This window comes from Phalaenopsis equestris, unplaced genomic scaffold, assembly GCF_001263595.1.
Source record: "Phalaenopsis equestris unplaced genomic scaffold, ASM126359v1 Scaffold216909, whole genome shotgun sequence".
NCBI lineage: Eukaryota > Viridiplantae > Streptophyta > Magnoliopsida > Asparagales > Orchidaceae > Phalaenopsis > Phalaenopsis equestris.
In genome coordinates this window covers 197,599-211,638 of record NW_018235487.1, presented here as the reverse complement: position 1 = coordinate 211,638, position 14,040 = coordinate 197,599, and positions in this window count along the sequence as shown.

Sequence of the window (14,040 nt, the reverse complement as noted above, 5' to 3'; positions counted from 1 at the left end):
AATGTCAAACATATATATATATATATATATAATTGAAAGAGTTAAATTCTTATTTTCTTTAGGATTAAGTTTTTGGTACTGTTATAAAGTAAGGAAATATAAGTGAAAATATAATTTCAGACATTGTTATACCGTTAGATACAAACAATTTTGAGATCAGACACTGGCTGCCACTCCAGAGCTCCCACTACTCCTTCACCTGAGGGCTAACAATCTCACATCAGTTTCCAATCAACTGGACCAGATTGGGGATTTTAATCTGTTACCTTAAAATCTCCAATTCTACATCCAACAAAGTATATTTCCCTATTTATTTGCACTCAATCCCATGGATGACATACTCTCCAATGAAATCAAATGTGATTCTCCCTATATTGTAAAAATCATATCCCTTTCAGAACATATGTTTCTCAACAAGTTTTAACATTTCAATTGGCCAGATTGAAAAGTAAATGAAGATCGAAGTTCAAATCATCACAAATTATTAACATTTAAAACCGTAGAAAATAAAATAAATTCTTCACAAAATCATATCTTAATGTAGGGAGAAGGGTAAAGAAAACTACTCAGAATTCATAAGAAGGATACGACAAAAATGGATTTCATATATAAAAATAAGTTTAAAAAATAAAAGAAATAAAAGACACAACTTATCTCACAATCCTTCCCAAGAAAATCCCTAGAAGTTCTCTCAAAGTCCTTCTCTCTTTACAATCTCACTCAATTCTCTCTTAGAAGTGTAATGAAGAAGAAATCTCTCACCTTCCCTCTTCTCTTACAACCCTAGAAAAAATCTCTTCTTTCCTCTTTCCTCTCACACCAACTTTCTCTCTCTCTCCCTTTTTTGTCCCCCACCTATTTTTGAAGTCTTCTCTTCTATTTTTGGGCTGCGAAAAGAATTCTAAATTCCCTCCAAAAGTTCCCTCTAAAAGTCAACTCTTCTGAATTCAAAAGATATGTCATTTGATCCAAGAGATATATCCCTTCATAAAAGAACCTTCTAAAGTGTCTAGATGCATTAAATTACTCCAATAGATGTGTAGAATAAGTGTCCCTTTGAAAATTCACGCAAAATTCATCTTGAATCACCTTAATATGCAAAAAGTCATCTCTGGCGCATCATGCGCCAGTTCTTTATCAAACAACGCATCATGCGCCAGAATCCCAAATTCATTGTTTGGGCTCCAAATTTTATCATTTCTACCATTTTTTCTCCAAATGCCTAAAAATAATATACCTGCATGCCAAATACCCTTCTTTAAAGTGCAATATCACCAAAAATAAGCATAAAATATGTACTTAAAATAATATATTATTTTGGTGTATCATTGTCCTAATGAATCAAAATCTTGTTTCGATACATGTACCTGCACGTATTCTAAACCAACTTAGACAGACGGATAAACCGATAGAGAGATTGATGAAAGGAATGAAGCAAATTATGAAGGTTATTTGAGTTTATCAAAATATAGCTCGGATACTAGTACCAATACTTATGCATCCACAAGATGTTATGACCAAAGAAATTCATCTGCTGAAACAACCACAACAACGTTATAGACCTGAGAAAAGAAGATGGTTTAAGGAAGAATTAAACTACGTAATTGAAAATATTCCTTTAAAAATTAAGCTATCAAGAAGTTGCTTGGAAACTTTTCCAAGAATCTGAACTTTAAACTCCCTGAGCCTGTAAAAACCAAAGAAGTGGGGGAAAATAATGAGCCTAATTGCTGTCCATTCCATAGAATACTAGGCCATACAATTAAAGACTATTTCATCTTAAAGTGTTCGTTAGAAAGGAGCCCTAAGATTGGAAATAATTTTACTCCTGAAGAATATCTAGGAGCCAAAATAATGATCCATCAGTGTTGTCATTGGTGAAGACATGGAATCATTTTTCTTTTACATAAGAGAAGAAGATTTAAATATCATCCTATATAAGCCTCTTTATAAGCTAGATCCATTATTATTATCATTATGCTTGTGATTCAGTTCCAAGAAGATGTTTTCAGTACAATTAAATCCTTCTATCAAACCCAAACATAGTTCGCCCTATTTATGACTTTGTCATCAAACATGGTTGAAGTTAATTGTGTTGTAAATAATGTTAGTCCTTTTTGGTCTTTTATTAAATCAGATTGTTTCCTAGCATTATTCCACTAAAATTTTGTTCTTTAATCTTATTAAACTTTGTAATCATTTAAAAAATATTCTTTATCATAAGAGAGACAAACTCCGACTTGTAGATGTCTACAGAGAGTGAGGACTATCTTACAAGTTACACTAAACTCCTTTTTCATTGCAGACAGCTCTTATAATTCTGGCAATTGAGAAGTAGAAGCTTAAAGTACCACTAGGTTTGAATAGAGCTGCCATAATTCTCTTCTCATAGAGAATTACAAGATTCAAACTACATAGTGACAAACAATGTCTTATCACCTAAGATGGATGCTAATACATAAATATGGTTGTTGTTTTTAATAGAAAATATTTGCTTTTACAATACATTCTCTTAAAAAGATATATTTGTAGAAGGTTAATGTCAAACATAATGATTTAACATTTTCTTAAGGAAATTCTTGGAATCCCATTCCTTTGAAAAAAAAACAATAATTATTACTTTCTTGTGATAACCGAACCATTTGCCCCACTTTACATTCCTGTAAACGTTGTTCATTCAAGCTATCTTGAATTCATTTGGATTTGAAATTATTCATCCACATGTCAAGTTAAATTGGAAAATATTATAGTAGAATAAAATACACTTCCATTTAAAAACTTCACTGAAATTATTTTAAAAGAACCTTGAAACTAAAATGGTTTTCCTTAGAGATATGAAGGGAAGGAAAAAAGAAAAAGAAGAAAAATAATAATAAGAAGAAAAACAAAGAAAGGAAGAAGAAAAATGATCATAAAAAAATTTTGAATAAAGAAATGGTGACTAGATCAATGCATTGATTGAAAAATGATACATATATCTCTAAATATAAATGATGATAAGAGTAAGGTCCTGAGAGAGACAAATGGTTTAATCTAAATTATTCATGTTTAAGAGATTATCCAATTGACATAATATTGTGCTCCAATTTTTTCATTTTCAAACCTTCCAAAATTAGAAGTTTAAATCACATCACCACACAATATTTCAATTGAATCTTTCAAAAGAAAATTCATCATAATACTCAATTCCTTTGAAATTTTGAACTTAATTGCTAAATTCAAAATTGAGCTTTCACATATCCATAGAATTTCCTGAATAAAAGCATGTTGAAATGAGCTAAAATAAATTAGTTTAAGGAGAGAATATAATTTTGGACCTTCCTTTTAATTTTTACTTTCAAAGAAAAGTAAGGCCAACAAACTCATTAAGGTTATTTTTGAAGGGTGGGGGAAACTTGTCAAAAATGTTTTGACTATAGATTGGGACTGTCCTGAAAGTGACAGTCCCTAAACTCATACTAGAATTTGATGTATCATAATATGAAATAAGCTTCTTAATGTTTATTATTAGAGATTGAACAACATTCTCAGTCAAAGATAGAACATTGGATGCTAGAGAATGAGAAGTATATTATATGTCCAACTCTTAAATGGAACTTATAACTGTAGGGTTCTACCTTTTGGACCTTAAAATATTGATTTCCAAATATTAGTGTGTCATGACTTGAATCCTTGAGATTCTTATCTCAAAAAAAGTTTGAGAAAAGTTTCAATAACATCACTTTTATTGGACACCCTTAATTTAAGAAAATTTTCTAATATTCATCTTTCTGAAAGGTGAAAACTCAAAGTATAAGAAGGCTAATAACAAAATTTGAAGAACAATATTACTTGGCTTCAATCTTATCGAAGTAAAAATAAAAGCACTTATCATTATTTATATACAATTAATATTGGGTCTATTCATAACAGAAGAATCTTGAGGATTTGCATTTGGGTTGATAAAGGGATGTTATTCCATTTCAACAAGATCCACTTTGTCATTTGATTGGAGTTTAATGATCATTGAATCTCTAGTGAAAACTTGAAGTCTTATTTAAGGTTTAACTTGAATTAAATTGAACATAATTAAATCTCAAACATCGACTCTCTCCTAATTCGACTAAAATTAAACATAACTAAAAATTTTGAAATGAATATTAGGTCCAAAACCTGAAATGAAGAAAAAATTTAAAATTAAAACATTTCAGTTTGGTTGCTATTAGGCAAGGTGTAATTTCCCCTCCGGTGTCTTATATTTATTTCAATCAAAAGAAACTTAAACTCTAAAAATGAACTATTCAAAAATTTTCTAATTTGGGCAAAGTGGAATTCTCTTAGGGTGTCCTATACCCAATAAAACCATAAAATTCAGAAAAAAATTTTAAATAAAAAAAACACAATCCTTAAACAAATGCAACTTTTAGGGTTGATGTTAGTCATACGTTTTCCATCTTAATGTTTTCAATTAAATATCTTTTGTATGATTAGCTCTCGATTTGAATGTTAGTCGTATGCTTTTCATTCTAATCTAGTTATCTTTGATTATCCCTTTTATAGACGGAATTCTATCTCAATCTAATCTTCTTATTTACCTCTTAGGGTGGATGTTAGATGGATTCTTTCCATCCTAATGTATTCAAGTGGATATCTTTCCTATGATTAGCAAACAATTTTGATGTTAGTCATACGCTTTCTATTCTGATCTAACCATCTTTGATTAGCTCTTGGATTTATGGGATTCTATCTCAATTTAATCACCTTGTTAACCTCTTATGGTGGATGCTAGTTGGATGCTTTCTATCCTAATGTATCAGTGTTTATCATTCCTTTGATTATTTCTCGGTTTGGATGTTAGTCCTATGATTTATAATCCAATCTAATCTTTTTTTATTAGCTCTTAGATAGATGTAGATTCCATGTATGGGGTTTTAAGTTAATTAAATCGTCTTGTTTACCTCTTAATATGAATGTTAGTCATACATATTTCATCCTAATGTATTCAATTTTACTGAGTATTTTATTATTAGTTTTCTGACTTTGGATATGCCTGTGTGGTATTTCATTCTAGACTAATTGCGTTGTGCACCTCTTTAGCTAGATGTGAATTCCTAAACTTTCTAGTCTAAATGTGATCAAGTTTTTGAATCCTTCCTATCACTAAGGTTGAGATTTTAGGACCTAGTCTGATGGGTTCAAAATTTTCCACAGGTCCTTCTAAGCCTTGGATCTGTCAGTGTTTGAGTAAACCCCTTATGGAAACATCACTATGTGATATGGGTTTGATTGTCTTTGGGTTAGTCAAGGTTAGTTTTGAAGTCAATCTTTTGATTCAATAGATCTTAACATAAGTAATTCATGTTTTAGGTTGGCTCCTCAAAAAATTGTACTCTTTCCTTTTTTCAGGATCAGCCAGTATTAGAGTAAACTCTATTTGGAACCATCATAATTGATTGGGTTTATTTATTTGCGATGCGATCAATCCTTTGAGTATGTAACTTTAAGTAAAGAATATCTCATTTAACCCTTTCTTTACTAAGTTTGATTCATTAAAAACGTACACTCATCTTTTTGGACATATCCATGTTGGAGGAATCCTATTGGGCATCATCACAATATAGTCGGGTTGACTGGCCTCAATTTAGTGAAAATTGATGTCCAGTTTAGATCTTTAAATTGGTTAAGTTTAAGTGGGAATTATGGTCAATAGCAGATTCATTTATTAGTATAATTCACTGGAAACCCGCTGTTCCTTTCTTAGGTCTGTCAGTTTTTTATCAATTTTCCCAGCCCCAATAATAACTATCAGGTTGCCTGGGTAATTCTAGTGTAGCACCAACTAATTACACTAGTGTCAGTTATTGGTAGTGAAGATCTTAGAACGTTGTATCAAGTCTAGTGTGGATTAGAGTTATTGTGGTTGGCAAGCTTTGTTTACATTGAATTACCAGATTCATGAAACTTAGAACTTTAGACTAGTAAATCTTGAATTGGACTAGAGCGTCTTTTCCAATGCGTTAGTCTAAAAAAACTTTTGAAAATTTTTCCTTTTCCTTGGCTCGTATGCCTCAATCTAGTGAAATGTCGATTGTTAGGTCTACATCTTCGCTCATTAAGTTTAGTGTAATTTTTATGCATAAACTCAGTAACATCTGTCTTGGATTAGGGGGGTTAAGCCTAGTTTGGTTTTGAACAGGTTTCCATAGGCTTAGCCTTTTTGATCCATCGATGTTGGAGTAAACCCTTTGTGGAACCTTCACAATGTGATCAATTTCATTAATCTCAGGCCAATCGTGGTTGGTTATATAGATTAATGTTTTGACTTAGTAAATCTCATTAAGGATGTGTCTCTTATCATATTCTTGTTTAGTATAAGTCAATGATAACCATAAATGTTTTCCTCTCTTTAGTTCGGTAATTTGTTGAGTAAATTGGCCTCAACTAAAAAAATTGATGTTTGATTAGTAACTTAAGTGTAACATCCAAGCTTTACTCTAAGTTTCAATCATATTACTAAAGAGTATGAATGTTTTATCAATGTTTATTGTGGACTAAACAATGCTTTGGACATTGTACTCTGCCTCAATGAGGGGGCAAACCCTTTCTGGAACCATCCCGAGTTTCTTGAATTCATTGCTATGTTGAAATCCGGATTCAATAGAACAATACATTGGCTAATAAAATCAAGTTATAAAGACCCTCTTAAAGAACTTTTCTTGCTTATGCCATCGAAACCCACTTAAATACTAAATAGAATTCCCCCCTTCCCAGTGAATTGATCCCGTGTCACCTCGTTTTCGGTGATTAATACTTTGACAAAGTAAATCTAGTATAGAGAAAAACTCTTACTAGTATTAGTTATTGAAATCCACAGGAGACTTCTTGGAGACTCTCAGCCCTGACTATTAGTTGTAGATGTAATATGACTCCATACAGTCAATATATACACTGATCTAATTGTTTTGTTTACCTCTTAGATTGGATATTTTTCATATGCATTTCAATCTTTAATTGTCTCTTAGGCAAAAGTAAAATCTAGTAGGCATTCTATCTTGATCAAATTAATTTTTATTTGTTCTCAGATTAGATATAAATATAGAGTATTTTCTATTTTGATCTAGTCATCCTGCCACCTTTTAGGTTGAATGTAAGTATTTGCTCTTTTCATCCTAGAGTGTTCAGGTATTTTATGAGCATTTCAAAAAAAAAAATTTGTATTAATTGAAATTTAAAACCCGAAATCTAACGAAATGTTAAATATTTGAAACTAATGAATTTTAAACTTTTAAAAATAAATCTCAAATTAACATTGAAATTCTAAAACTTCAATCCTAAATGAAAGCTTCTTTAAAATTAAAACTTTTAAAAACAATTTTCCCCAAAAAATTCTCAATTGGAAAGAACTTCAAAATCCCTCAAACATAAATTAGAATTCTTTAAAATCAAAATTTTGATGTTGAACAACAAAATCCTCACTCCCGAAATTGATTGATTTTATTCAGTCAATGTCAATGTGTGTCATACTTTGATTCATCTGTCACACATATTGGGGGTCTATTTGTTGACTTCATTTTTGGTCGGCCCCCCTTTCATTACCTGAAGCCAAGTTTCACTTGATCTCACTCCTATTAAACCCTAGAATTATTGATTTTTCCATAAATATTATTGCAAGGTTCAAAAGCTCATTTTAAAGTTGCATGAAGCTTATTATAACTAATAAATACCATGCAAATTAATATAATGATCAATTGAAATAATTTTTTACATAAGAGCTATCTAATAAGCTTTTCATGCATGAAAATGGCCTTACGTAAACTTTATTTTTTATTAAGTGATTTGTTTTAAAAATGCACTTCACCATTATGTCTACATCATCAAGATCTTTTAAAGGAGTTTTTTAGTGCTCAATTTTGACCCCATTTTAACACCTTTTGAGCAAACAATAATAAAGTGAGAGAAAAATGATAATTATGAGAGAGAAGGCAACAATTTGACAAAAACTCTTTCTAAATACTTCATATTGACTCCAATCTTCAAAAAATTATGTTTTAAACAAACATACATCAATTGGACTAATAAAGTCTAATAATTTTTTTTTGTCAAAATTGACCATTTTCTCTCTTCTACGGTGGGGCCCACTTTGACTAGCCATTTTTTTTCATAGAGCTTCAAGTAGTTAAAACCAATTGGAACATTGAACTAATGACATTTTACTCTGTTAATTTAATCAAAGTCAATTTTTTTGTCAAATTCAACTCAACTACCATAACAACCTCATCAATCATCCTTGAATTTCAGATTACCATAACTTTTGCTACACAACTTAACTTTTCAAACCGTTTAAAACTGTTGAATTCCTTATAGTGTATAATTTCATTTTTTATAGATAGCCTTGGTAATTTTATAGAAAAACTAAAATTTTTAAGTTTATTTACAAAAAATACCATTAGTTAATTAAATAAATAATTTTCTATGTTTAATTATCCACCTCAGAAATTCTTGTGCCCAAATTTTCATTAGTCCAATTGAAAAAAAAAATGAATCTATCCTACGAAGCAATCTTAGCCATAAAATTTAAATAAAAAACCTCTATTTTCAACTTCACTGTCCAAATCACCTCATTACGTCTAAAAAACCACCCAAACCACCCCCACTAACTCTATTACCCAACCGTAACATCCTAGAACAAGCCCATTCACTCCACACTTCCCTTTCCTCTCTCATTTTAGTTCCCCATTCTCCTCCTTTTGATTTCTTCCTTTTTTTTCCTTTGAAAATTGTGAGCCACATTTAAAAATCTTCATTAATTTGTGTCAATCTAAGCAATGAGCAAGGAAGTAAAGATAAAGCAAAGAAGATCCTCAACTAATTCAAGGAATTCAACAACAAAAGAAAAGTTATAGCGTACTTTACACCATGAAATTTTATGCCTTTCATGCTTGCATTCCTAATTTTATAATTTATTATGTTCCTTGCAAAATCCTTCCTCTCACATTTCATGGATTATTCCTTTTATTTGTACTCTATCTTGTTGATTTGATATTGATTCATGTGATTGTTGAAATTTCATGCAAATAACACTGGGTGTTTTCATCAATTGAACTTTTTCATCACATGTGATGTTTTACCATGAAGTTAACATGTTGATTAGTTTAATTTTTTTCAAACCAAAAACATATATATGTTTTCGTTGAAATTTTTTCAGGGCTTTCATCCTAAATCTAATGTATACTACCCATGTGATGTTACTTTAGCCAATTAACATGATTTTCATGCAAAATTAGACAAAACCAAAACTTTATTAACTATTTTCAGAGGGCTTTCTTAAGTATGATGTCTAATTATATTATTTATATGTTTCCCTCCCCAATTCTAAAAATTGCAAGCCTAATTTGCACTAAAACATCCCAATCGAAACTTAATGCCTTGAATAAATTTTAATTACTTCTTAATTCATCTAATTACCCCAAAACAAACACTTATCCTCAGTTAACCCCCTTAGTTATTGTCTAATAGGACATGGTTTAAACTTTCTATGCTAATTTCTGACTAATTTTCCTTATTCATCTTTAATTGAAACTCTAGAGCCTTAATTGCTTGCTTAAATATTTTAAACTACCCTAACTGAAATTTAATCATGCTTTAAACCCCTTAACAAAAAATTTATTACCTAGTTACCTTTCTAATTACTTTAAAATCCCTTAATCAAGCCTTAGCAATAGATAATTTGATTAATCAAACCATTAGAGAATTAATCAAATGATCAAACTTCTAATTAATATGTTAACAACTTAATTAACATACTAAAAAATTAAATGAAACAATTAATTAAATAAATAATTAATCCATATCTTAACTTACTAAATAATAATCTTACTTATTTAATTAATATCTTAATCAATTAATTAAAGGATTAATTAAGTAGTTAACATGTTAATTAACTGATTGATGGTCTTTTATTAATTAACATCTTAAATAAATAATAATTATTTTATGAAGTTATAATTTTTTTAATATTTAAATTTTTATTTTAATTTTAAGAGCATTAATTAACTTAATTTATTTAAACTCCCCCTAGTTGTTGAGATTTTTTTTAACACAGCTATAATAAAAAAAATAAGAAGAATTTCATCATTATTTTTTCTTAAAAATTGCAATCATTGCTGGACGCGCTCAAACTCCAATAGGAATGTGCCACCTGTTGCATTGGCGGGCCCAATGTTCCTCAATTAAAATTTGAGAAAAAATTGATATTTTGGTGTAACCCGACCAGAAACCAATTTGATAATTGGAAAAAAAATGAGTCATGCTCAAAATCTCATGCATCGCCTTCATTTTGATTGTTTGCTCTAGGGTTTTTCTTTCATTTCTCCATTGAGATTTAAGGCGACAACCCCTAATGGAGGCATTTTGAACAAAAGAAAAATCCTAGCTAGAAGAACGAAAAGGGGCTTATCACCTAAACCCTAGACAGAAGAACCTAAGAAAAATCCTAGAGCAAAAAGTGGGAATGAAGGAGGTGCATGGGATATTGAATAGTGCATGTTTTTCTTTTCCAATAATCGACCGATTTTGGGCCAAGTCGAGCAAAAATATCACTTTATTCCCATATTTCAAATAAGAGACATGGGGCCCTCTTACACTCTTATTGGAGTTTGGACAAGGAATTTAGTTTCTCACTACAAATTTATGGGTTGGTATTGCCCATATTATCTTTAGCCTTAATTTTTGTTAAAATAATTTTGATAATAGAAATTTTTTTCTGGAGAGGCTATATATATATATATATGAAGCCCGAAGGTAAATTCATTGATGTTAAAAGAGGATACAAGGCTTTTTAGTGAGTGGGTGCAAGGAACCCACTCACAAGATATACAACTCACTCAAAATAGGTACTCAAAAAGTTATACAAGTATACCCAAAAAAGTTATGAACGAGAAAACCTTCAAAAAAGAGAGATAGCAAATGCACATAGAGGACATATGAGAAGATGTCTTCATGGTTGGATTGAAGGAGGGATTGTGGTTGGCTTATGAGCCACCTGAATAACACCTGTGTGGGGACCGATGCAACAAAAACTGTAGTGATGTCACTCGATGTAAATCTAATACAACCACGGTAGGAGACCTTAATGCTACCACCAATAACACTTAGAATAACTCCCATGGTAGGCCTTGTGGACACTACCTCAATAACACTAAGAATAACTTTTGTGGTAGGTCCTTATAAACCCAAAGAAATAGTAAAAGGAACCCAATGTCCAACCTCAAATACCACTTCTATAACATGATGAATAATACCTAGAATAACTCCTGCAGTAAGTCTCGATACACCCAAAGCAAGTACAAATAAAATAATCTCAGCTTCCAACCTCAAATACCACCTAAAAGGTTTTACATCTAAGGAAAGGGAGATCAAGAGAGTCTCCATTAAGCAAAACTTTCAAAAATCCACAAGGGACATTAAAGCAAATGATCAGCTCAATGGAACAACTAGATTTAGCCAACTAATTGGCTGGCTGGTTACCTTCTCTGGGGATGTGACTCCAAACAACTTGACCCATATAAGAGAGCCCAATGATCTTCTTAACCCAATATGCTAGCTACCCAGGGATGTTGGTTTTCCTCTGCAAGATTTGAATCAATCGTAAAGCATCATATTCTATGTGGATATAAGTTAAGGTCAGTGTAATGGCAATTTTGAGAGCCCAAAAGATAGCGGCCGACTCAGTTTCTAAGACAGAAATAGCCATCAGAGGAGACTGAAAGAACCAAAAAAAATTGCCAAAATGTTTTCTGCAGACACCCCTAATTCTAGCAGTAGTAGAGGTGAAACTTCCATCAGTGATAATTTTGACCCTAGAAAACCTGGCTTCCTCCATTTCACTATTTGTACAAGTGGACCTTTTGTAAGAGCAGCCACTGAATCTGTTAAAGGAACTTTAAAATGTTGTTGCACTCTAGTGATGTAGCTATAGTAGTTTATAAATATATATACAGAGCTGAAACATTTTTATCCTCATATTTAACATTATTTCTGGTCATCTAAATAAACCAAGCAATAATAGAAGGGATAAAAAGGAACTTATGCTCCTTCTAATCCTTCCAGCATTCTTCCATGTTGCTCCAGTTGCAGTATAAATGCCTGAGATTCAGATACTCCAGAGTTGAGATCCAAACTGAGGTTGAAATCTGACAAGAACAAGTGGTTAAGATTTTCCTCCTATATATATATATATATATATATATATATATATAGACTCAGTTCAACATAACTATTAAGGGTTGATTGCCTCAGTTCAGCAATATATACTCAAATAATATTGATGTCGTACTTAGGGAAATTCAAAATTCTGAATGCATTGGCATAATCTAATCAAATGAAATTTGAGCTATGTCAATGACGATCAAGATGCTTCAAATTTGATTCCAACAACATCATATTGGTAATTTGTCTTTTTTGAGTTGATAAATTAAATTGATGCCATAGAAAACATTCTTAGATAATTTTGATGCTCTGATTGCATCAGTGCATTCCATTTTGGGAACGAGCTATGCTCAGGTAGTTTTGACCATACTCGAACCAATTTAAGCATGTGCATACAATGTTGCATTTGTAGAAAGCCATCTTTGATCAATTTTGATCAAGTAAATTTTGGAGTAGGTAAGGAGCTCAACGTTAGCCCCTTATGATAACATAAAAATTTTAACCTTGTCAATTAATTCACTTCTTCCTATATGAATTAAAATCAAAAGATTGCATTAAGTTTTACATTTTTGATATCATTTAATGCTAGATACGTTAAATTGATATTGGTCGAATGGCCAACTAAATTAAACATGAGATATATCTTACAATTTTAAGAATTAACAACTCACAAAACTTCTTCATTAAGTTAATTAGTTGATTGCACCTTAACCCAAATATATACTTAGTTCTCTATAACAATCTTCATACAGTAGGAAACATAACAATATAAAGATAATATTTAAAATTGCAACCTCAACTCTCTTTTGCTTTAAAATTGTTTTTAAACTAAACATTCAGATTACTACACTTCAGTGTTGGGAAGATGGCACTACGACACTAAATACAATAATGTGATGCTCAACTATAATGTTATGATGATAAGCTTTTTAATTTATTGTAAGAATTCTGCTATTTTTAGCACTAAAATGGCCAAAACTAGCGTAGTGATCCAGTGCTCCGACCTTCCTTAGCCCTTCATTGTAGACTATAGCTCTATGGCACTGAATGAACAACAATGAGGTGTTGTATTTAAAGTTCATAACCTTCGCTCATTTTAAGAAGTTTCTTATATTTTATACGTAAATTATTAGAGATCATATTCATTTGAATTCGAAGATGCTCCAAATTGGAGAAACATACTTTATAATTTTAATTTCATTAACTGAGTAACTTAAAAATTATATTTTTTTTCTTCAATAATATATCTATATTTAGAAAACATTAATCTCTCATATGTGGGTCTATTGGTCTCAAGATGATTCTAAATTCAAGATTTGTTTAAATGAAAATGATACAAGTTCAATCAATTCATCATTATTCACAAGTAAATGATATTGTAGACATATTAAAGTAGTTGTTAGTATAGACGTATCACATGATACTGTAAACATATAAGCTATAGATGATAGTGGGTCCATGACTGATTCAACACTAGAGTATAAATTAAAGACCATAAGCCCTGTTTATAGTCAGTCTAAAACTAATAAATGAACGAATCCTTCCATTTTTCATATACCATGGGTATGAAAATAACATTTCATGATATGAAGAATACCTAAATAACTTTTATTGTATAATGAGAAATGTTTGAAAGTATATCAAATTTAATGGCTATTGATATAATAGCATAATGCTCAAGTCTATTCAAATTTATTTGAAAGGTAAAGTATTATAATTACTAGAAAATGGAGCAAAAAAAGATGGCATAAAGCATTGTTTATTAAGATTTAATAACTTTATCAGAAGAAAACTTTGAATACAAGATGATGAAAAACTAAACATAATCATGGAGCTTATAGGCCAAAAAATATA